We start from the raw sequence: 20,375 nt of genomic DNA on the forward strand, positions 1-20,375 counted from the left end.
TGGTATACTGAAGAGCAGTGGGATACCTAAAATAAGCCCCTGCTGTAAACAAGAGGTCAATAGCCTCGTGTGTTTTTTTTTCCATCACATTGTGGCAGTGGAGGGATAACTAGGATAAGCCCCCTGCACATGTGATAGCCGTCTGTTGGTCTAAAGTCACCCCAATCCGTGACATATTGTGGGCAGCGGCTAAGGGATCTTGACAGTCACGGTGTGAATCGTGACAATTGGTGGCAAGGCGGTGGGATATTAGAGCATTAGTGATTTGGTTTGAGCAATCATTCCTCTCACTAAAAACTTGCAGAAAGTTCTTGCGAGAACTCTGCGCAAATAAGTTTGGAGAACGAACTCAGTGTTTATTAGTTGTGAGACAATTGTGTACTGGCAATTATCCCCTCCCTTTCTCTTCGTTTTTCTATTCTATCTTTTATTTGGCAACCATGGCTGCAAAAGGAGAAGCCTGGTGCACCCAGCAGAAGAAAGACACTCTTGCTGGGATATGCATGTACCATGGCCTGAACCCCCAGAACAAGACCAAGACTCAAATGGTCGCTGAACTGGTGCAATGGGAAGCCGCTCTAGACCACTCACAGAGCCCAGAGGCCGCAGATGCCAGCACCAGCGAACATGGTGCTGCAGCAGAGGTCCAACCACTGAATGCTCGCCCCGTTAGCAATCCGGGCGAATTGGACCCCCACCTGCAGGCGGCCTTGAAAGAATTCCCCACTGACGACCATGAGGGACGTCGGCAGCTGATTCAGCAATACCGGCAGGAGGCTGAGGCCCGAGCCGAGCGAGAGGCCCAGCGAGAGGCAGAGAGAGCCGAGCGAGAGGCCCAGGCCCAGCGAGCCGAGCGCCAAGCCCAGCGAGAACATGCACTGGAGATGCTCCGGCAGGGGGGGACGCCTTCCACTGCCCAGAGCCGTGAGCCCAGCAGCGCTCAGACACCAAAGCCCCGGCCCGACCACTTTCCTGTTATGGAAAAGGATGGGGACTTGGACACTTTTCTGCGGGCCTTTGAGAAAGCCTGCAGACAGTACCAGCTGCCTACACAAGAATGGGCACGATACCTGACACGAGGGCTGAGAGGAAAAGCTCTGGAGGCGTTTGCTGCCCTCCCTTAAGAACAAGATGGTGACTATGAGGCTATCAAGCAGGCCCTCATAGCCAAGTACCAGCTTACACCCGAGGTGTACCGTAAAAAGTTTCGTACCCTCCAACGTGGCCCACACGACAGTTACAGTGATGTGGTGCATGGACTGGGGACCCACTTTGACCAGTGGACCCAAGGACTGTCAGTGACCACCTTTGCACAGCTGCGAGACCTGATGATGAAAGACCAGTTCTTCCATCTTTGCCCAACTGAGGTGCGACAGTTCGTGATGGACAGAGAACCCAAAGACGTGACGAAAGCAGCGCAGATTGCCGATGCCTATGAGGCCAACCTAAGATCGGAAGTGAGGAAGCCAGTCACCTCCAGCTGGAGAGGGGGTAAGCCTGCATCCAACGCCAGTACCCCTGCCAGCCAACACCCCAGAGGTCCTGTCCCCGTGGCCAACAGCACCAGACCTACCACCGAACTTCGCCAGTGTTACCACTGCAGGCAGACTGGACACCTCAGTCACCGATGTCCAGCCAAGCAGAAGAACCCCTCATCCCAGGCCCCAGGGCCTAATGCAGCAGTTCTTTTGGTGGGTGGTGTGGCTGGGAGGGGGTGTGATAACGTACAGCATGTCATTGTGGGAGGTCGTGTTGCTACAGGCCTCAAGGACACCGGGGCTGAACGAACCCTCATCCGACCCGAACTGGCGGCCCCTGAAGAAATCATTCCGGGGAAAACCCTAACTGTCACTGGGATTGGGGGCATCAGCTGTCCCTTACCGATGGCCCGGGTTTTTATTGATTGGGGTGCCGGGAGCGGGGTGAAGGAAGTGGGGCTGTCTGATAATTTGCCCACTGATGTTTTGTTGGGAACTGATTTGGGGAGGTTGGTTGCATACTTCGTGGATGACCCTCCTCCCCAATCTAGTAATGAGGGTAAAGTTAACCCTGATGATGATGATGATGGGAAATCGCATGTGTTACCTGACCATGCTTTATCTTGTAATGTTGCATCTGATAACCATTTTTTCCCTAGGATTGATGGGGGAAATGTTGTACCTGTGCCAACTGTATCTGATAATGATGTTTCTGTGAAAGTTGATGTGTCCATAGGTACAGGAGTGCTCAGCCAAGTCCCTCTGCGGAGTGAGACGGCTGAGGAACCCCTAGCAGGGGCAAGTGTCGGTGCTACAAGAAATGGGGAGATACATGGGAACCGTGAGCAAGGTGATGCCATGCAATTGACCAGTGCCACCGAGGAAGGTAACTGGCCCATAAGTAGCAATGCTCCTGAGGTAATGGGGGTGGATGGGGAGGTAGAGCCCATAGCAGCATCGGCTGTTGGGTCTGTAGAAATCCCCGGGGAGACAGCCTACGTAGCTGCTGTCACCCGCAGTCAGAGTGCCCGGAACGCAGATACCTGTCTGCCTTCCGGACCCTCCTCAGTCATCAGTGTGACTGAACCAGAGGTGGACCCAGAGCAGGTCCCAGAGGGCTCCCGTGGGGAAGGGACCCTGACATCGCTTCTGGCTTCCCCTAGCCAGGAGTTTCAGGCCGCTCTGCACACAGATGCGAGCCTAGAGAGTTTGAGACAACTCGCCGGGACGTCATTCTCCGAGACTGATAAGGAGAAGGTGTTCTCGGAAGGAGGAAGGTTGTACCGGGAGACAGTACCCGGAGAATCACAAAAGGAGTGGTTGAGGGAAAGACAGCTGGTCGTCCCACAGCAATTCCGGGGTGAGTTGTTGCGGATTGCCCATGAGATCCCGCTAGCTGGACACTTGGGGATCAGCAAAACTAAGGCCCGGCTGTCTCAACACTTCTATTGGCCTAAGATGGGGACAGATGTGTCAAACTACTGCCGCTCCTGTGTCACCTGTCAAAGAGTGGGGAAGGCGGGGCCTGCTCTTAAGGCTCCCCTGATCCCTTTGCCAGAGATAGAGGAGCCTTTCCAGAGGATTGCAGTGGACATTGTGGGCCCGCTGGCCGTCCCCAGCAGCTCTGGAAAGCAATATATTCTTACTGTGGTAGACTACGCTACCCGGTACCCAGAGGCAGTAGCTCTGTCATCAACTAGGGCAGATAAGGTGGCGGATGCCCTGTTGGCCATCTTTTCACGGGTAGGATTTCCCAGGGAAATGCTTACTGATCGAGGGACCCAATTTATGTCTCACCTAATGGAGGCTCTCTGTAAGAAAATGCAGGTGAAGCACCTGGTATCGAGTGCGTATCACCCACAGACCAATGGCTTGTGTGAACGCTTCAATGGTACCCTCAAACAGATGCTACGCATGCTGGTTGAGACACAAGGGCGCGACTGGGAGCGGTACCTCCCACACCTGCTATTTGCTTACCGAGAGGTTCCGCAGGCCTCGACGGGGTTCTCCCCCTTCGAGCTCCTGTACGGCAGGCGAGTCCGGGGACCCCTTGGGTTGGTAAGAGAATCCTGGGAAGGGGAGCCGAACCCTTCTGAAGTGTCCATAGTGGAGTATGTCATGCGCTTCCGTGACAAGATGCAGACCTTTACGCAGTTGGTGCATGACAACATGACGCAGGCTCAGGCTGATCAGAAGCACTGGTACGACCAGAACGCCCGAGAGCGGACCTACCACGTGGGTCAAAAGGTGTGGGTGCTGGTTCCTGTACCAACGGATAAGCTTCAGGCAGCCTGGGAGGGCCCGTACGTCGTCCACCAACAGCTCAACCCGGTCACCTACGTGGTCATGCTTGACCACACTCGGGGTAGGCGAAAGGCCTTTCACGTCAACATGATGAAGGCTCATCACGAACGTGAACCTTTTGTCCTACCGGTCTGCAGCGCACCCGAAGAAGGGGAGGAAGACACCCTCCTGGACATGCTGGCCCAAGCCAAGGCCCGTGGGTCCATTGAGGACGTGGAGGTAAGCGCCTCGCTAGATGAACCACAGCGGTTGCAGTTGCAAACCACACTGGAACCCTTCCGGGTCGTGTTCTCCAACCGGCCTGGAAGGACTGAGTTAGCCGTCCACGAGGTGGACACCGGGAATCACGCCCCACTACGGCGAACACCCTATCGAATCTCTGACCAGGTGCAGCAGATTATGCGCCAGGAGATCGATGAGATGTTACAGCTGGGAGTGATTCGACGGTCAAAGAGCGCGTGGGCCTCACCTGTAGTTCTCGTGCCAAAGAAGGACCGGACCACCCGGTTCTGCGTGGACTACAGGGGGCTCAACGCCATTACAGCCTCTGACGTGCACCCAATGCCGCGCATCGAGGAGCTGCTTGAGAAGTTAGCTGGCGCAAAATACCTGACAATAATGGATCTGAGTCGCGGATACTGGCAGATTCCCCTGAGCCCCGAGGCGCAGGAGAAGTCCGCCTTTATCACACCCTTTGGACTGTACGAGTCCACGGTCATGCTCTTCGGCATGAAGAATGCCCCCTGCCACTTTCCAGCGGATGGTCAATCTCCTGCTTCAGGGACTGGAGAAGTACGCTGTGGCGTACTTAGATGACATTGCCATCTTCAGTCCTTCCTGGGATGAACACCTGCAGCATCTCGAGGAGGTGCTCGGGCGAATTCACCAAGCAGGACTGACTATCAAGCCGGGAAAGTGCCAGATGGGCATGAGGGAGGTCCACTACCTGGGGCACCGGGTAGGCGGAAACACCCTAAAGCCAGAGCCTGACAAAGTGGGCGTGATCGTGAACTGGCCCACTCCCAGGACCAAGAAACAGGTGATGTCCTTCCTGGGCACTGCAGCGTACTATAGGCGCTTCGTACAGCACTATAGTGGCCTGGCAAAACCTTTGACGGACCTCACCAGGAAGAAGCTACCCCACATCGTCAACTGGACAGATGGCTGTGAGGGGGCCTTCCAGGCGTTGAAAACAGCACTGTGCAACGCCCCTGTGTTGAAAGCAGTCGACAGCAGTCGACCGTTCTTGGTACAGACCGACGCCAGCGAGTTTGGCCTCGGTGCTGTGCTCAGCCAGGTTGACTCGGAGGACCAAGAGCACCCCGTGTTGTACCTGAGCTGGAAACTTTTGCCGAGGGAAGTGGCCTACTCCACCATTGAGATGGAGTGCCTGGCCATAGTCTGGGCCCTGCAGCGCTTGCAGCCCTACTTGTACGGTCGCACCTTCACTGTGGTGACCGACCACGACCCTCTGCGCTGGCTAAGCACCATGTGTGGAACCAATGGCAGGTTGCTACGCTGGAGCCTTGCCCTTCAGCAATTTGACTTCACCATTAAACACAAAGTGGGCAAAGAGCATGGTAATGCAGATGGACTCTCCCGCCAGGGTGAACCCACGGAGGTGCGCATGGAGGCATACCGAGAGGTTCTGCCGCCGTAGCGCACGCTAAAAGGGGGAGGTGTCACGATATGGTATGAAATATAATATAGGTTTAGTTTCTCTTGTCAGCCCAGGATGTGGGCTAAGAAACCCCCCCTTCTCTTTTACTTCAGAGTTGAGCTTGCCTTTCCACTGTGCATGGGGGAAGAGAGTTTTATTGACGAAAGGCATTTACGACCGGCATTTCCTGTAGTAGAAAGTGCTCAGCTTTAACTGTTAGAGAAGATTCTAGAATCATGAAAGTCATTTGTTCTGTTTTTGTAAGATATTAGGCAAACGATTTAAAATACGAACACAAAAATATATCGTCATAATCACACTGGGAGGATCTACCCATCCCTCGAAACACAGGTTTCTAGCTCCATCTGGTACAGAGGTAGGGATTTCTCTGTCAGTGTGCGTGACAGGTGGGACATGTTTGGTCTCACTGGAATGCCGGCGATGATACGAGATGAATGAGGGGTATGGTGCGATTATGATAGGTTCAGCAGCGGAATTACAAGTCTTAGAAAGATTTAGCTTCTACTTAGTCAGAATGTAGAGAGAGGAGGGTCTGGGATAGCCAGCCTTTTTGGTGATGTCACCGACCTAAGCTATAACTGTTTTGGCCGGACTCCAGCAGGGAGTCTGTTGCTGGAAGAACATGTGGGTCTGACCTGAAGAGCTGTACCTCATGCATTGGGATTTTTGGGAGCCCCTCCCCCTAGCATGGTGTTTGCCTGAACTGATATGAACTAAGAACATGTGAGTTATCTTTTCTTCCTTTAATCCTTTTATTTTCATAATTACCTTGTACATATTTGAAATTGTCTCATTTGTAACATCTTTGTAAAATATTTTATAAACACTGCCTAAAAATCATTTATGGGGTATAATATTTAATACTAGTTCGTTCTTCCTGCCCTAAACCATACCCTGTCTCTGAAGGGAATTACGCTACTGTTTTGGGGTTAGCTCCAGACCCGTTCAATTGGAGCTGGTGGCAGCGACCGTGTGCAGGCTTTTGGGGGTCACTGTAGCGACTGCGGCTTGATAATTATTGTTCCTGCCTGAGTGGGAGTAGTTATCGCGTCGCTGCAGTGCACCCAATAGCCAGTACATAGCAGGCAGCGTTTCTGGCGAATAATCACCCTAGGTGCAGTACCTAATCTGACCTGACAGTAAGGGGGGCGCCAGAGAGCTGCAAGGTTTAAGTGGAACTGTAAGCGGGATATACACAAATCCCTGCAGTTCATGGTATACTGAAGAGCAGTGGGATACCTAAAATAAGCCCCTGCTGTAAACAAGAGGTCAATAGCCTCGTGTGTTTTTTTTTCCATCACATTGTGGCAGTGGAGGGATAACTAGGATAAGCCCCCTGCACATGTGATAGCCGTCTGTTGGTCTAAAGTCACCCCAATCCATGACATATTGTGGGCAGCGGCTAAGGGATCTTGACAGTCACGGTGTGAATCGTGACAGCTGGGAATCGAACCCGGGCCTCCCGCGTGGCAGGCGAGAATTCTACCACTGAACCACCAATGCTCGGATGTGTCTTTTCTCACTGTGGTGTCCGCCAGTCCCAGGGTCTGACAGCCACCTTCGGCCGACCGGACCACGTGCAGCTCCTCACAGCCGGCGGTCGTGAGAAGCCTGGCTAGCTCAGTCGGTAGAGCATGAGACTCTTAATCTCAGGGTCGTGGGTTCGAGCCCCACGTTGGGCGGGTTCTTATTGCCTCCTTTTACTGCTTGTGCTAACTCCCGTCAACCCAGATGGCCCCTTGTGAAATGCCCCCTTCTGCTGCAAAACATGAGAAACTGCCTAGTCCTGGATGATGAAGGGAAGGCCCAAAAGGATTGGGAGCGAAAGAAAAGCAGCATGAGCCCCGTGGTTTTTGAAAGTGTCTGCAAAGTCAATGATGAAATGACATGCACTGCGAAGGTCAACAAACAAGGAAGGGAGCTAGCTTGCATTGGCCAGGAATTGAACCTGGGCCTCCCACATGGCAGGCGAGAATTCTACCACTGAACCACCAATGCTCAGATGTGTCTTTTCTCTATGTGGTGTCCGCCAGTCCCAGGGTCTGACAGCCACCTTCGGCCGACCGGACCACGTGCAGCTCCGCACGGCCAGTGGTCGTGAGAAGCCCGGCTAGCTCAGTCGGTAGAGCATGAGACTGTTAATCTCAGGGTCGTGGGTTTGAGCCCCACGTTGGGCGGTTTCTTATTGCCTCCTTTTATTGCTTGTGCTAACTCCCGTCAACCCAGATGGCCCCTTGTGAAATGCCCCCTTCTGCTGCAAAACATGAGAAACTGCCTAGTCCTGGATGATGAAGGGAAGGCCCAAAAGGATGGGGAGCGAAAGAAAAGCAGCATGAGCCCTGTGGTTTTTGAAAGTGTCTGCAAAGTCAATGATGAAACGAGGTGCACTGCGAAGGTCAACAAACAAGGAAAAAAGATCGCTCGCATTGGCCGGGAATCAAACCCAGGCCTTCTGCGTGGCAGGTGAGAATTCTACCACCAAACCACCAATGCTTGAACGTGTTTTTTCTCTCTGTGGTGTCCGCCAGTCCCAGAGTCTGACGGCCACCTTCGGCCGACCGCGCCGCTTGCAGTTCCGCACGGCCAGTGGTCAGCAGAAGCATTTCTACCTCAGTTGGTAGAACATGAGACTCTTAATCTAAGGGTCATGGGTTCAAGCCCCACGTTGGGTGGTTTCTTATTGCCTCCTTTTACTGCTTCTGCTAACTCCCGTCAACGCAGATGGCCCCTTGTGAAATGTCACCTTCTGCTCCAAAACATGAGAAACTGCCTAGTCCTGGATGATGAAGGGAAGGCCTAATAGGATGGGGAGCGAAAGAAAAGCAGCATGAGCCCTGTGGTTTTTGAAAGTGTTTGCAAAGGCCGGTTGTCATCAGAAGCAAAGGCCGGTTGTCATCAGAAACAAAGGCCGGTTGTCAACAAACAAAGGCTGGTTGTCAACAAACAAGGAAAAGAGCTAGCCCGCATTGGCCTGGAATCGAACCCTGGCCTCCTTCTGCTGCAAAACTTGAAAATCAACATAGACCTGGATGATGATGGGAAGGCCCAAAAGGATGGGGAGCGAAAGAAAAGGTGTATTGCGAATGTCAACAAACAAGGAATAGAGCTAGCTTGCATTGGTTGGGAATCGAACCTGGGCCTTCCACGTAGCAGGCTAAAATTCGATCATTGAACCACCAATGCTTGGTTATGTCTTTTATCTCAATGGTGTCCACCATTCCACACAGCCAGTGGTCGTCAGAAACCCTGCTAGCTCAGTCGGTAGAACGTGAGACTCTTAATGTCAGCGTCGTAGGTTCGAGCCCCATGTTGGGCAGTTTCTTATTGCCTCATTTTACTGATTGTGCTAACTCCCATCAACCCAACCCAGTTGGCCCCTTGTGAAATGCCCCCTTCTGCTGCAAAACATGAGAAACTGCACAGCCCTGGATGATGAAAGGAAGGCCCAATAGGATGGGAATCGAAAGACAAACAGCAGGAGCCCTGTAGTTTTTGAAAGTGTCTGCATATAACTACTCCCACTCAGGCAGGAACAATAATTATCAATGCCGTCTGTCACTACCAGTTTTCCGAAAGGCTCAGGACACTTCCGTTACAACCACCTCCTATTGCTGAATTAATAATGGGTCAGGAGCCAACCCAATTAAGAGCGTAATTTACTTTAACGGACGTGTAAGTACTTTATAGAGCAAGGAGAAACGAAGCTAGTTATTTTATGTATTTTACTCCAAATGGTAGGCAGTGATTACAAAAGTATAGAAAGATATTATAAAATGAGACAATTATGTATATATAGACAATTACAAAATAAAAATGGATTAAAGGAAGAGAAACACTTTTGGGTCTTTCTTATCATGGCTGACCATGAGGCTGGGGGGAGGGGATCATATGCCCCAATGCAACACAGAGTGTCTCTCAGTTAGTTCCCTGGACAAAGTCTAGTGAAAAATGAGATCCCACTCACTTAAACCCCCTAGCCCTATTGTTGTACATCCCAAATACGTAAGTTTCATATCTCTGTCACCACCTGGGTTTGAATTATTCATCATGAATAACTTTCACACAAATCAGCCAACGCATGGCTGCAAACAAAAGAACTAGTTTTCTGCGAACCCCCGCATTCTTGAGGGAGGGGAAGCAGAGTCACACACTGGAGTATCACGTTACAGCTGTATTGTCAGCAGGGAGAAAGAGCTGGGAGGAAGGGGGGTCGGAAAGCCCACAGAATGTGCCTGTACTCAGCTCTAATGGATGTAGCAGAGCTCAGTGTGCGTGATAATAGACAATCAAATACATCATATTCCTGACAGGTAGTATTTCTGTCCAGCCGCATCACAGATTCCTACACCTTGTGCCAGACATTACACTGGTTACCTATTCGCTACAGAATACAATATAAACTCATATCTCTCACCCACAAAGTCCTCCACAGTTCTCCACCACCCGATATCTCCTCTCTCATCTGTCTATCGCCCTACACGTTCTCTCTTTTCTGAAACTGACCTAAGACTCACATCCTCCATAATTTGAACTTCACACCTCCGTCTCCAAGACTTCTCCCGTGTTGCGCCAGTTCTCTGGAATGCACTACGCCACACAATCCGACTTACCTATCCCTCACGTTTTTAAGTGTGCTTTAAAAACACATCTCTTTAAACAAGAATATCACCTCAACTCACTAACTTAACTCTTCTCTGTTCCCCTCCTTTTAAATATTATTCAGAATCTGCTCCGTCCTATTCATCTACCTCCACAACCTCAATGCACATGATAACTGCTCTTAAACACACTGGCTGATGACCGGATCATGCAGATTTGTATGAAAATCGATATATATTATTATTATTGAAAGATCTGAAATAACCTGCATTTTTCACTTATTGTGTCCCCATTATTTCCTTGTAGATTGTAAGCTAGCAGGCCAGATCCTCACTCCTAATGTAACTGATTACACTGTCTTACCTTGTATTGAATTTAATATCTGTATATGTCCTCACTTTATTGTAAAGCGCTGCGGAATATGTTAGCGTGATTTAAAATAAAATTATTATTATCTCTTTATATACACACAAAGCCTCCTACAGTGGGGAAAATAATTTTCCCACCTACAAAGAATAGAGAGGTCTGTAAATTTAATTGTAGGTACACTTCAACTGTGAGAGACGGAATCTTAAAAAAAATCCAGAAAATCAAATTGTATAATTTTTACATCATGAATTTGCACTTTATTGCATTAAATAAGTATTTGATACAATAGAAAAACGGAACTTAATGTTTGGCACAGAAATATTTGATTAAAATTATAGGGTTCAGACCTTCCTGTAGTTCTTGACCAAGTTTGCACACACTGCAGCAGGGATTTTGACCCACTCATCCATACAGGTCTTCTATAGATCTTTCAGGTTTCGGGGCTGTCGCCGGGAAACAGTGAGTTTCAACACTCTCCAGACCTGTACCCTTCTATTGGGTTCAGGTCTGGAGACTGGCTAGACCACTCTAGGATCTTGAAATGCTTCTTACAGAGCCACTCCTTAGTTGCCCTGGCTGTGTATTTCAGGTCATTGTTATGCTGGAAGACCCAGCCACAACCCATCTTCTTGCTCAAGGAAGAAGGGTGTTGGCCAAAATCTCGAGATACATTACCCCATCCATCCTCCTTTCAATATGGTGCAGTCGGTGCAGTCGGCCTGTCCCCTTTGCAGAAAAGCACTCCCAAAGTATGATGTTCTCCCCACCATCTTCACAGTTGGGACAGTGTTCTTGGGATTGTACTCATCCTTCTTCCTTCTAACACGACAAGGGGAGTTGATACCAAAAAGTTCTATTTTGGTCTCATCTGACCACATGCCCTTCTCCCATGCCTCCTCTGGATCATCCAAATGGTCATTCACGACTTTCAATCAGGCCTTTACCTGTGCTGGTGTGAGCAGGGGAACCTTGCGTGCTCTACAGGACTTTAACCCCTTTCTGACAATGGACATATTGATCCTTCCATGTGCCCTGGGCCTATTTGACCAGGGACGGATCATTACATCATCGCAATCGCTCGCACACACCGGGGGTGCATGGAAGATCGCCCTCTGGGTGTCAGCTGATTCTGACAGCTCTCAGCACTTTAACCCCCAAAATGCTGCGATCAAACACTATCGCAGCATTCCGGAAGCTGGCGGAGGGCTGACAGCCCTTCTGCCTTTGGATTGGAGACCCTGCAGCGTGGTGACCCGATGTCGTCATGACGACATTCGGGTCACCAGAGCCTAGGAAACTTGCTGATCATGTCCAGTGCATGATCAGCAAGTCTCTCTGTCAGTGCAGAGCTGATATATATTTATATATATAGGAGCGATCAGCCTGCAAAAAATGATAGACCCATAGTGGGACAAAGTAAAAAAGTTATAAAAAAGTTTAAACAAATGTTAAATAGTAGTTAAAATATATATAAAAAAATAATAATTATCAAATCCTATATATATTATATCTTTAAATAAATATTTGAATGGAAAAAATATATAAACAATAAAAGTTCACGTATTTGGTATCGCCACGTCCGCAATGACCCGACCTATAAAACTGTCCCACTAGTTAACCCCTTTAGCGAACATTATAGAAAAATAATAAAATACGAGGCAAAAAACAATGCTTTATCATCATATAGCCGAACAAAAAGTGCAGTAACACGTGATCAAAAAGACGGATATAAATAAACATGGTATATCCTACAAGATACATGGAGTAAAACATCCAAAAAATAGAAAAATTGCAATTTTATTAAAGATCATAAAAGGTAACAGTAGACTTCTTAGGTAAACAGAAAAGTAGAGGCAATGGTGCACAGGGTCAATAATTGTTCACAAATCCACAAGAAAAGTATCAGGTATAGGATACATGATGCACTAGTAAGAGTCCCAAAAACAAGACTCAAACATATACTGTATAATCAGATGCCAACAGGTCCTGTAGCAGTGGCCAAAAAATGATAAAAAAATCCCCACAAATTAGATAAGTTATTATGCCATGAAATATGGTAAAACAAGCAATAACAGGAAAAAGCTCCAATAATAAATATGGCACACAGGGGTATCACATCAAGGCCTTGTAAAACTGACCAGGGCAATCCAAGTGAAAGGAAGAAAAAAAGGCATCTTACCCATAGTAACCCATATATTCAGAACCTGAAGACTCACCTTTTCCGACGAGCCTACAACCTGCACTGATCCTTAGCCTGCTGAACAGCCGCACGACCAGCTCTACCCTCTCCTAGTGTATTCTCACCCATCCCCTGTTGACTGTGAGTCCTCGCGGGCAGGGTCCTCTCTCCCTCTGTGCTTGTGTGTGCCTTGTTTTGCTCATGTTTATTGAACTTGTCTATATTTGTCCCTTCCATGTGTAAAGCGCCATGGAATAAATGGCGTTAAAAATGTATAATAATAACAATATGGACAAGCAGACAGCTAGCAGCCCCAACGCGCGTTTTGCGTGGGCTTCCTCGGGGGGCTGTGACCCTCTGTGTGCAATAGTGTCTTGACATAGGAGCACTTAATGAGGCTAATTAAATCCCGGTGTGCAGAGGCCATCGTCCAGTAACAATATATGGAGCGGGTTGGGAGCCATCACAAGCACAGTGAGGGTCAGCATCTGTGCCGACATTGCTTCCGGCACTGGCAGTGATACGGCGAGCAGGGGGCAACCAGCTATGTCAGGAGCCCACGAGAGTCACAGCTGAGCGCCGTCAGCAACGTCGACAATCACACAGCACACCGACCCAAACTCCATTCTGGAAGAGGACAGGGATGATGGAAAATATCTCGTGCAGGTAAAGTAGCCTGAGCTGATGAATGAGATAAAAAGTACAATCCTAAGGATCCACAAAGTTCACAAAATACACAGGTTAAAGTGATAATGTGCAATAAAGTGACAGACAAGTGAAAAAAATGAAAAAAAAACAACAGATTATTAAATAAAAATACAATGCAATGTGCAAATAGAAATAAAAAGAGCACAACGGATATAATACACAGGTCATATAAATGAAATTAATAAAAAAATGACATTATAAAAGGCAAAATGCCAATAGTATCCACTATAAGTGCTGATGCAAATATCTTCAGGTGATGCTGCGTGGATGGTGAATGGGGTCCATATAATAACAGTCCATTTCACATATTCATAGGATGGCAAAATCCCATAGGAAATGTTCCCACATATTTCTATTATGATATGATGAACAATGCTCCAATGAACTTATATATGGGATATTCAAAAAATGGCTGTGTCACGAATCACAGGGAAGATATTTTTACTATCCCCAGCTCTGACACCAATATGTCATTGTCACGATTCACACCGTGACTGTCAAGATCCCTTAGCCGCTGCCCACAATATGTCACGGATTGGGGTGACTTTAGACCAACAGACGGCTCTCACATGTGCAGGGGGGTTATCTTAGTTATCCCTCCACTGCCACAATGTGATGAAAACACACACACGAGGCTATTGACCTCTTGTTTACAGCAGGGGCTTATTTTAGGTATCCCACTGCTCTTCAGTATACCATGAACTGCAGGGATTTGTGTATATCCCGCTTACAGTTCCACTTGAACCTTGCAGTTCTCTGGCGCCCCCCTTACTGTCAGGTCAGATTAGGTACTGCACCTAGGGTGATTAGTCGCCAGAAACGCTGCCTGCTATGTACTGGCTATTGGGTGCACTGCAGCGACGCGATAACTACTCCCACTCAGGCAGGAACAATAATTATCAAGCCGCAGTCGCTACAGTGACCCCCAAAAGCCGGCACACGGTCGCTGCCACCAGCTCCAATTGAACGGGTCTGGAGCTAACCCCAAAACAGTAGCGTAATTCCCTTCAGAGACAGGGTACGGTTTAGGGCAGGAAGAACGAACTAGTATTAAATATTATACCCCATAAATGATTTTTAGGCAGTGTTTATAAAATATTTTACAAAGATGTTACAAATGAGACAATTGCAAATATGTACAAGGTAATTATGAAAATAAAAGGATTAAAGGAAGAAAGATAACTCACATGTTCTTAGTTCATATCAGTTCAGGCAAACACCATGCTAGGGGGAGGGGCTCCCAAAAATCCCAATGCATGAGGTACAGCTCTTCAGGTCAGACCCACATGTTCTTCCAGCAACAGAGTCACTGCTGGAGTCCGGCCAAAACAGTTATAGCTCAGGTCGGTGACATCACCAAAAAGGCTGGCTATCCCAGACCCTCCTCTCTCTACATTCTGACTAAGTATAAGCTAAATCTTTCTAAGACTTGTAATTCCGCTGCTGAACCTATCATAATCGCACTATACCCCTCATTCATCTCGTATCATCGCCGGCATTCCAGTGAGACCAAACATGTCCCACCTGTCACGCACACTGACAGAGAAATCCCTACCTCTGTACCAGATGGAGCTAGAAACCTGTGTTTCGAGGGATGGGTAGATCCTCCGAGTGTGATTACAAATATATGTTTTCGTGGTCTTAACTTAAACGATTTGCCTAATATCTTCCAAAAACAGAACAAAGGACTTTCAGGATTCTAGAATCTTCTCTAACAGTTAAAGCTGGACAAGAGCTTACGCGGCAGGAAATGCCGGTCGTAAATGCCTTTCTTCAATAAAACTCCCCTCTCACATACATTGGCAAGGCAGCTCTTGGCTGAGTGAAAGGGAAGGGGGGTTTTTTTAACCCACAGCTTGCTAGCAACAGAACTAAACTTATATGATATTTCATACCATATCGTGACAGTCATGAACCGGGGTTGTTTGGCTTTCCCGATTCTTTTCTGAAGGGGATTTATTTATATCCCACTTCCCAGTTTTGGTTTGGAACTTGCAGCTCTCTGGCTCACCCCTTACCCTCAAGTCAGTCAGGGAACTGTCATGATCTCCATGGCCAGAGAACTAGCATAAGCCTCTATAGGAACAAGCTCTTGGAAGATGTAACTGTACTGACCATGAACTAAACCTACCGCATCATCTAGAAGTAGCCAGGTAGCATGTCCTACTTTTTATCCCTATATGCCCAGCGCCGGCCGGAGAACTAAATAATGCTAGCAGAGGGAAATATAAGACCTGACTCACCTCTAGAGAAATGCCCAAAAGGAGACAGAAGCCCCCCACATATATTGGCGGTAATATGAGATGAAACAACAAACGCAGCAGGAAAATAGTTTTAGCAAATTTGAGGTCCGCTTTCTAGATAGCAGAAGACAGAAAGCATACTTTCATGGTCAGTAGAAAACCCTAACAAAACACATCCAGAAATTACTTTAGGACTCTGGCATTAACTCATAATACCAGAGTGGCAATTCCTGATCAACAAGAGCTTTCCAGACACAGTAACGAAACTGCAGCTGTGAACTGGAACCAAAATACAAAAACAAAACATGGACGAATGTCCAACTTATCTAGTAGATGTCTGGGAGCAGGAACAAGCACAGAGAGGCTTCTGATAACATTGTTGACCGGCAAGCATCTAACAGAGAAGCCAGGTTATATAGCGACACCCAGATCTAATCAGAACAGGTGAACAGGGAAGATGATGTCACAAGTTCAATTCCACCAGTAGCCACCGGGGGAGCCCAGAATCCAAATTCACAACAGTACCCCCCCCTCAAGGAGGGGGCACCGAACCCTCACCAGAACCACCAGGGCGATCAGGATGGGCCCTATGAAAGGCACGAACCAGATCAGAGGCATGAACATCAGATGCAGTGACCCAAGAATTATCCTCCTGGCCGTATCCCTTCCACTTGACCAGATACTGGAGTCTCCGTCTGGAAACACGGGAGTCTAGGATTTTTTCCACAACGTACTCCAACTCACCCTCAACCAACACCGGAGCAGGAGGCTCAACGGAAGGCACAACCGGTGCCTCATACCTGCGCAATAACGACCGATGAAAAACGTTATGAATAGAAAAGGATGCAGGGAGGTCCAAACGGAAGGAAACAGGGTTAAGAATCTCCAATATTTTATACGGACCGATGAACCGAGGCTTAAACTTAGGAGATGAGACCCTCATAGGGACAAAACGAGAAGACAACCACACCAAATCTCCAACACAAAGCCGAGGACCAACACGACGGTGACGGTTGGCAAAAAGCTGAGTCTTCTCCTGGGACAACTTTAAATTGTCCATCACCTGCCCCCAGATATGATGCAATCTCTCCACCACCGCATCCACTCCAGAACAATCCGAGGATTCCATCTGACCGGAGGAAAATCGAGGATGGAACCCCGAATTACAGAAAAACGGGGAAACCAAGGTGGCAGAGCTGGCCCGATTATTGAGGGCGAACTCCGCCAATGGCAAAAAAGCAACCCAATCATCCTGGTCAGCAGACACAAAACACCTCAGATATGTCTCCAGGGTCTGATTAGTCCGCTCGGTCTGGCCATTAGTCTGAGGGTGAAAAGCAGACGAAAAAGACAAATCTATGCCCATCCTAGCACAAAATGCCCGCCAAAATCTAGACACAAATTGGGTTCCTCTGTCAGAAACGATATTCTCAGGAATACCATGCAAACGAACAACATTTTGAAAAAACAGGGGCACCAACTCGGAAGAAGAAGGCAATTTGGGCAGGGGAACCAAATGAACCATCTTAGAAAAACGGTCACACACCACCCAGATGACAGACATCTTCTGAGAAACAGGCAGATCTGAAATAAAATCCATCGAGATGTGTGTCCAAGGCCTCTTAGGAATAGGCAAGGGCAACAATAATCCACTAGCCCGAGAACAACAAGGCTTGGCCCGAGCACAAACGTCACAAGACTGCACAAAGCCTCGCACATCTCGTGACAGGGAAGGCCACCAGAAGGATCTTGCCACCAAATCCCTGGTACCAAAAATTCCAGGATGACCTGCCAACGCAGAAGAATGCACCTCAGAGATGACTTTACTGGTCCAATCATCAGGAACAAACAGCCTATCAGGCGGACAACGATCCGGTCTATCCGCCTGAAACTCCTGCAAGGCCCGCCGCAGGTCTGGAGAAACAGCTGACAAGATAACTCCCTCCTTAAGAATACCTGTGGGGTCAGAGTTGCCAGGTGAATCAGGCTCAAAACTCCTAGAAAGGGCATCCGCCTTAACATTCTTAGAACCTGGTAGGTACGATACCACAAAATTAAACCGAGAAAAAAATAATGACCAGCGCGCCTGTCTAGGATTCAGGCGCCTGGCGGTCTCAAGATAAATCAAATTTTTGTGGTCAGTCAATACCACCACCTGATGTCTGGCCCCCTCGAGCCAATGGCGCCACTCCTCAAACGCCCACTTCATGGCCAAAAGCTCCCGATTCCCAACATCATAATTCCGCTCAGCGGGCGAAAATTTACGGGAAAAGAAGGCACAAGGCCTCATCACGGCGCAGTCAGAACTTTTCTGCGACAACACTGCCCCAGCTCCGATCTCAGAAGCGTCGACCTCAACCTGAAAAGGAAGAGTCACATCAGGCTGACGCAACACAGGGGCAGAAGAAAAACGGCGCTTAAGCTCCTGAAAGGCCTCCACAGCATCAGGGGACCAATTAGCAACATCAGCACCCTGTCTAGTCAAATCGGTCAATGGCTTAACGACATCCGAAAAACCAGAAATAAATCGACGATAAAAGTTGGCAAAGCCCAAAAATTTCTGAAGACTTTTAAGAGAAGAGGGCTGCGTCCAATCACAAATAGCTTGAACCTTGACAGGATCCATCTCAATGGAAGAGGGAGAAAAAATATATCCCAAAAAGGAAATTTTCTGAACCCCAAAAACGCACTTAGAACCCTTGACACACAGAGAATTAGACCGCAAAACCTGAAAAACCCTCTTAACTTGCCGGACATGAGAGTCCCAGTCATCCGAAAAAATCAGAATATCATCCAGATACACTATCATAAATTTATCCAAAAAATCGCGGAAAATATCATGCATAAAGGACTGGAAGACTGAAGGGGCATTAGAAAGACCAAAAGGCATCACCAAATACTCAAAGTGGCCCTCGGGCGTATTAAATGCGGTTTTCCACTCATCCCCCTGCCTGATCCGCACCAAATTATACGCCCCACGGAGATCAATCTTAGAGAACCACTTGGCCCCCTTTATGCGAGCAAACAAATCAGTCAGCAACGGCAATGGGTATTGATATTTAACCGTGATTTTATTCAAAAGCCGATAATCAATACATGGTCTCAAAGAGCCGTCTTTTTTTGACACAAAGAAAAAACCGGCTCCTAAGGGAGATGACGATGGACGAATATGTCCCTTTTCCAAGGACTCCTTTATATATTCTCGCATAGCAGTATGTTCAGGCACAGACAGATTAAATAAACGACCCTTTGGGTATTTACTACCTGGAATTAAATCTATAGCACAATCGCACTCACGGTGCGGAGGTAGTGAACCCAGCTTGGGTTCTTCAAAGACGTCACGATAATCAGACAGGAACTCAGGGATTTCAGAGGGAATAGATGATGAAATGGACACCAAAGGTACGTCCCCATGAGTCCCCTTACATCCCCAGCTCAACACAGACATAGCTCTCCAGTCAAGGACTGGGTTGTGAGACTGCAGCCATGGCAATCCCAGCACCAAATCCTCATGTAGATTATACAGCACTAGAAAACGAATAGTCTCCTGGTGATCCGGATTAATACACATAGTCACTTGTGTCCAGTATTGTGGTTTATTATTAGCCAATGGGGTGGAGTCAATCCCCTTCAGAGGAATAAGAGTTTCCAAAGGCTCTAAATCATACCCACAACGATTGGCAAAGGACCAATCCATAAGACTCAAAGCGGCGCCAGAGTCGATATAGGCGTCAGTAGTAATAGATGACAAAGAGCAAATCAGGGTCACAGACAAAATAAATTTAGACTGTAAAGTGCCAATGGAAACGGATTTATCAAGCTTTTTAGTACGCTTAGAGCACGCTGATATAACATGAGTAGAATCCCCACAATAGAAACACAACCCATTTTTCCGTCTAAAGTTCTGCCGCTCGCTTCTGGACAGAATTCTATCACACTGCATGCTTTCTGGCGTCTTCTCAGTGGACACCGCCAGATGGTGCACAGGTTTGCGCTCCCGCAGACGCCTATCGATCTGAATGGCCATTGTCATGGACTCATTCAGACCCGCAGGCACAGGGAACCCCACCATAACATCCTTAATGGCATCAGAGAGACCCTCTCTGAAAGTAGCCGCCAAGGCACACTCATTCCACTGAGTAAGCACAGACCATTTACGGAATCTTTGGCAGTAAATTTCAGCTTCATCTTGCCCCTGCGATAGGGACATCAAAGTTTTTTCTGCCTGAAGTTCCAAATGAGGTTCCTCATACAGCAAGCCCAAGGCCAAAAAAAACGCATCCACATTGCGCAACGCAGGATCCCCTGGTGCCAATGCAAAAGCCCAGTCTTGAGGGTCGCCGCGGAGCAAGGAAATCACAATCCCAACCTGCTGTGCAGAGTCTCCAGCAGAACGAGATTTCAGGGACAAAAATAGCTTACAATTATTTCTAAAATTCTGAAAGCTAGATCTATTCCCTGAGAAGAATTCCGGCAAAGGAATTCTCGGCTCAGATACCGGAGCATGAATAATAAAATCTTGCAAATTTTGTACTTTCGTGGTGAGATTATTCAAACCTGCAGTTACACTCTGAAGATCCATTATTAACAGGTGAACACAAAGCCATTCAAAGATTATAAGGAGAGAGAAAAAAAAGAAAGACTGCAGCATAGACAGACTGGCAAGTGATCCAATTAAGAGCACAGAGGAAAAAAAAAAAAAAAAAACTCTCAGCAGACTTCTTATTTCTCTCCTTTCTCAGCCAAGGATTTTAACCCTTTAGTGGGCCGGTCAAACAGTCATGATCTCCATGGCCAGAGAACTAGCATAAGCC

At 48.0% G+C, this 20,375-nt stretch overlaps 1 non-coding gene across 1 annotated transcript; it reads left to right on the top strand.

The window, feature by feature from the left end:
• Positions 1-7,567: 7,567 nt before the first annotated feature.
• TRNAN-GUU (transfer RNA asparagine (anticodon GUU)) lies at positions 7,568-7,640 on the top strand. The gene has a single exon. It is a non-coding gene; the product is annotated as a tRNA-Asn (tRNA).
• Positions 7,641-20,375: the final 12,735 nt, after the last annotated feature.

Source organism: Ranitomeya variabilis, chromosome 4 (genome assembly GCF_051348905.1).
Source record: "Ranitomeya variabilis isolate aRanVar5 chromosome 4, aRanVar5.hap1, whole genome shotgun sequence".
NCBI classification, from domain to species: domain Eukaryota; kingdom Metazoa; phylum Chordata; class Amphibia; order Anura; family Dendrobatidae; genus Ranitomeya; species Ranitomeya variabilis.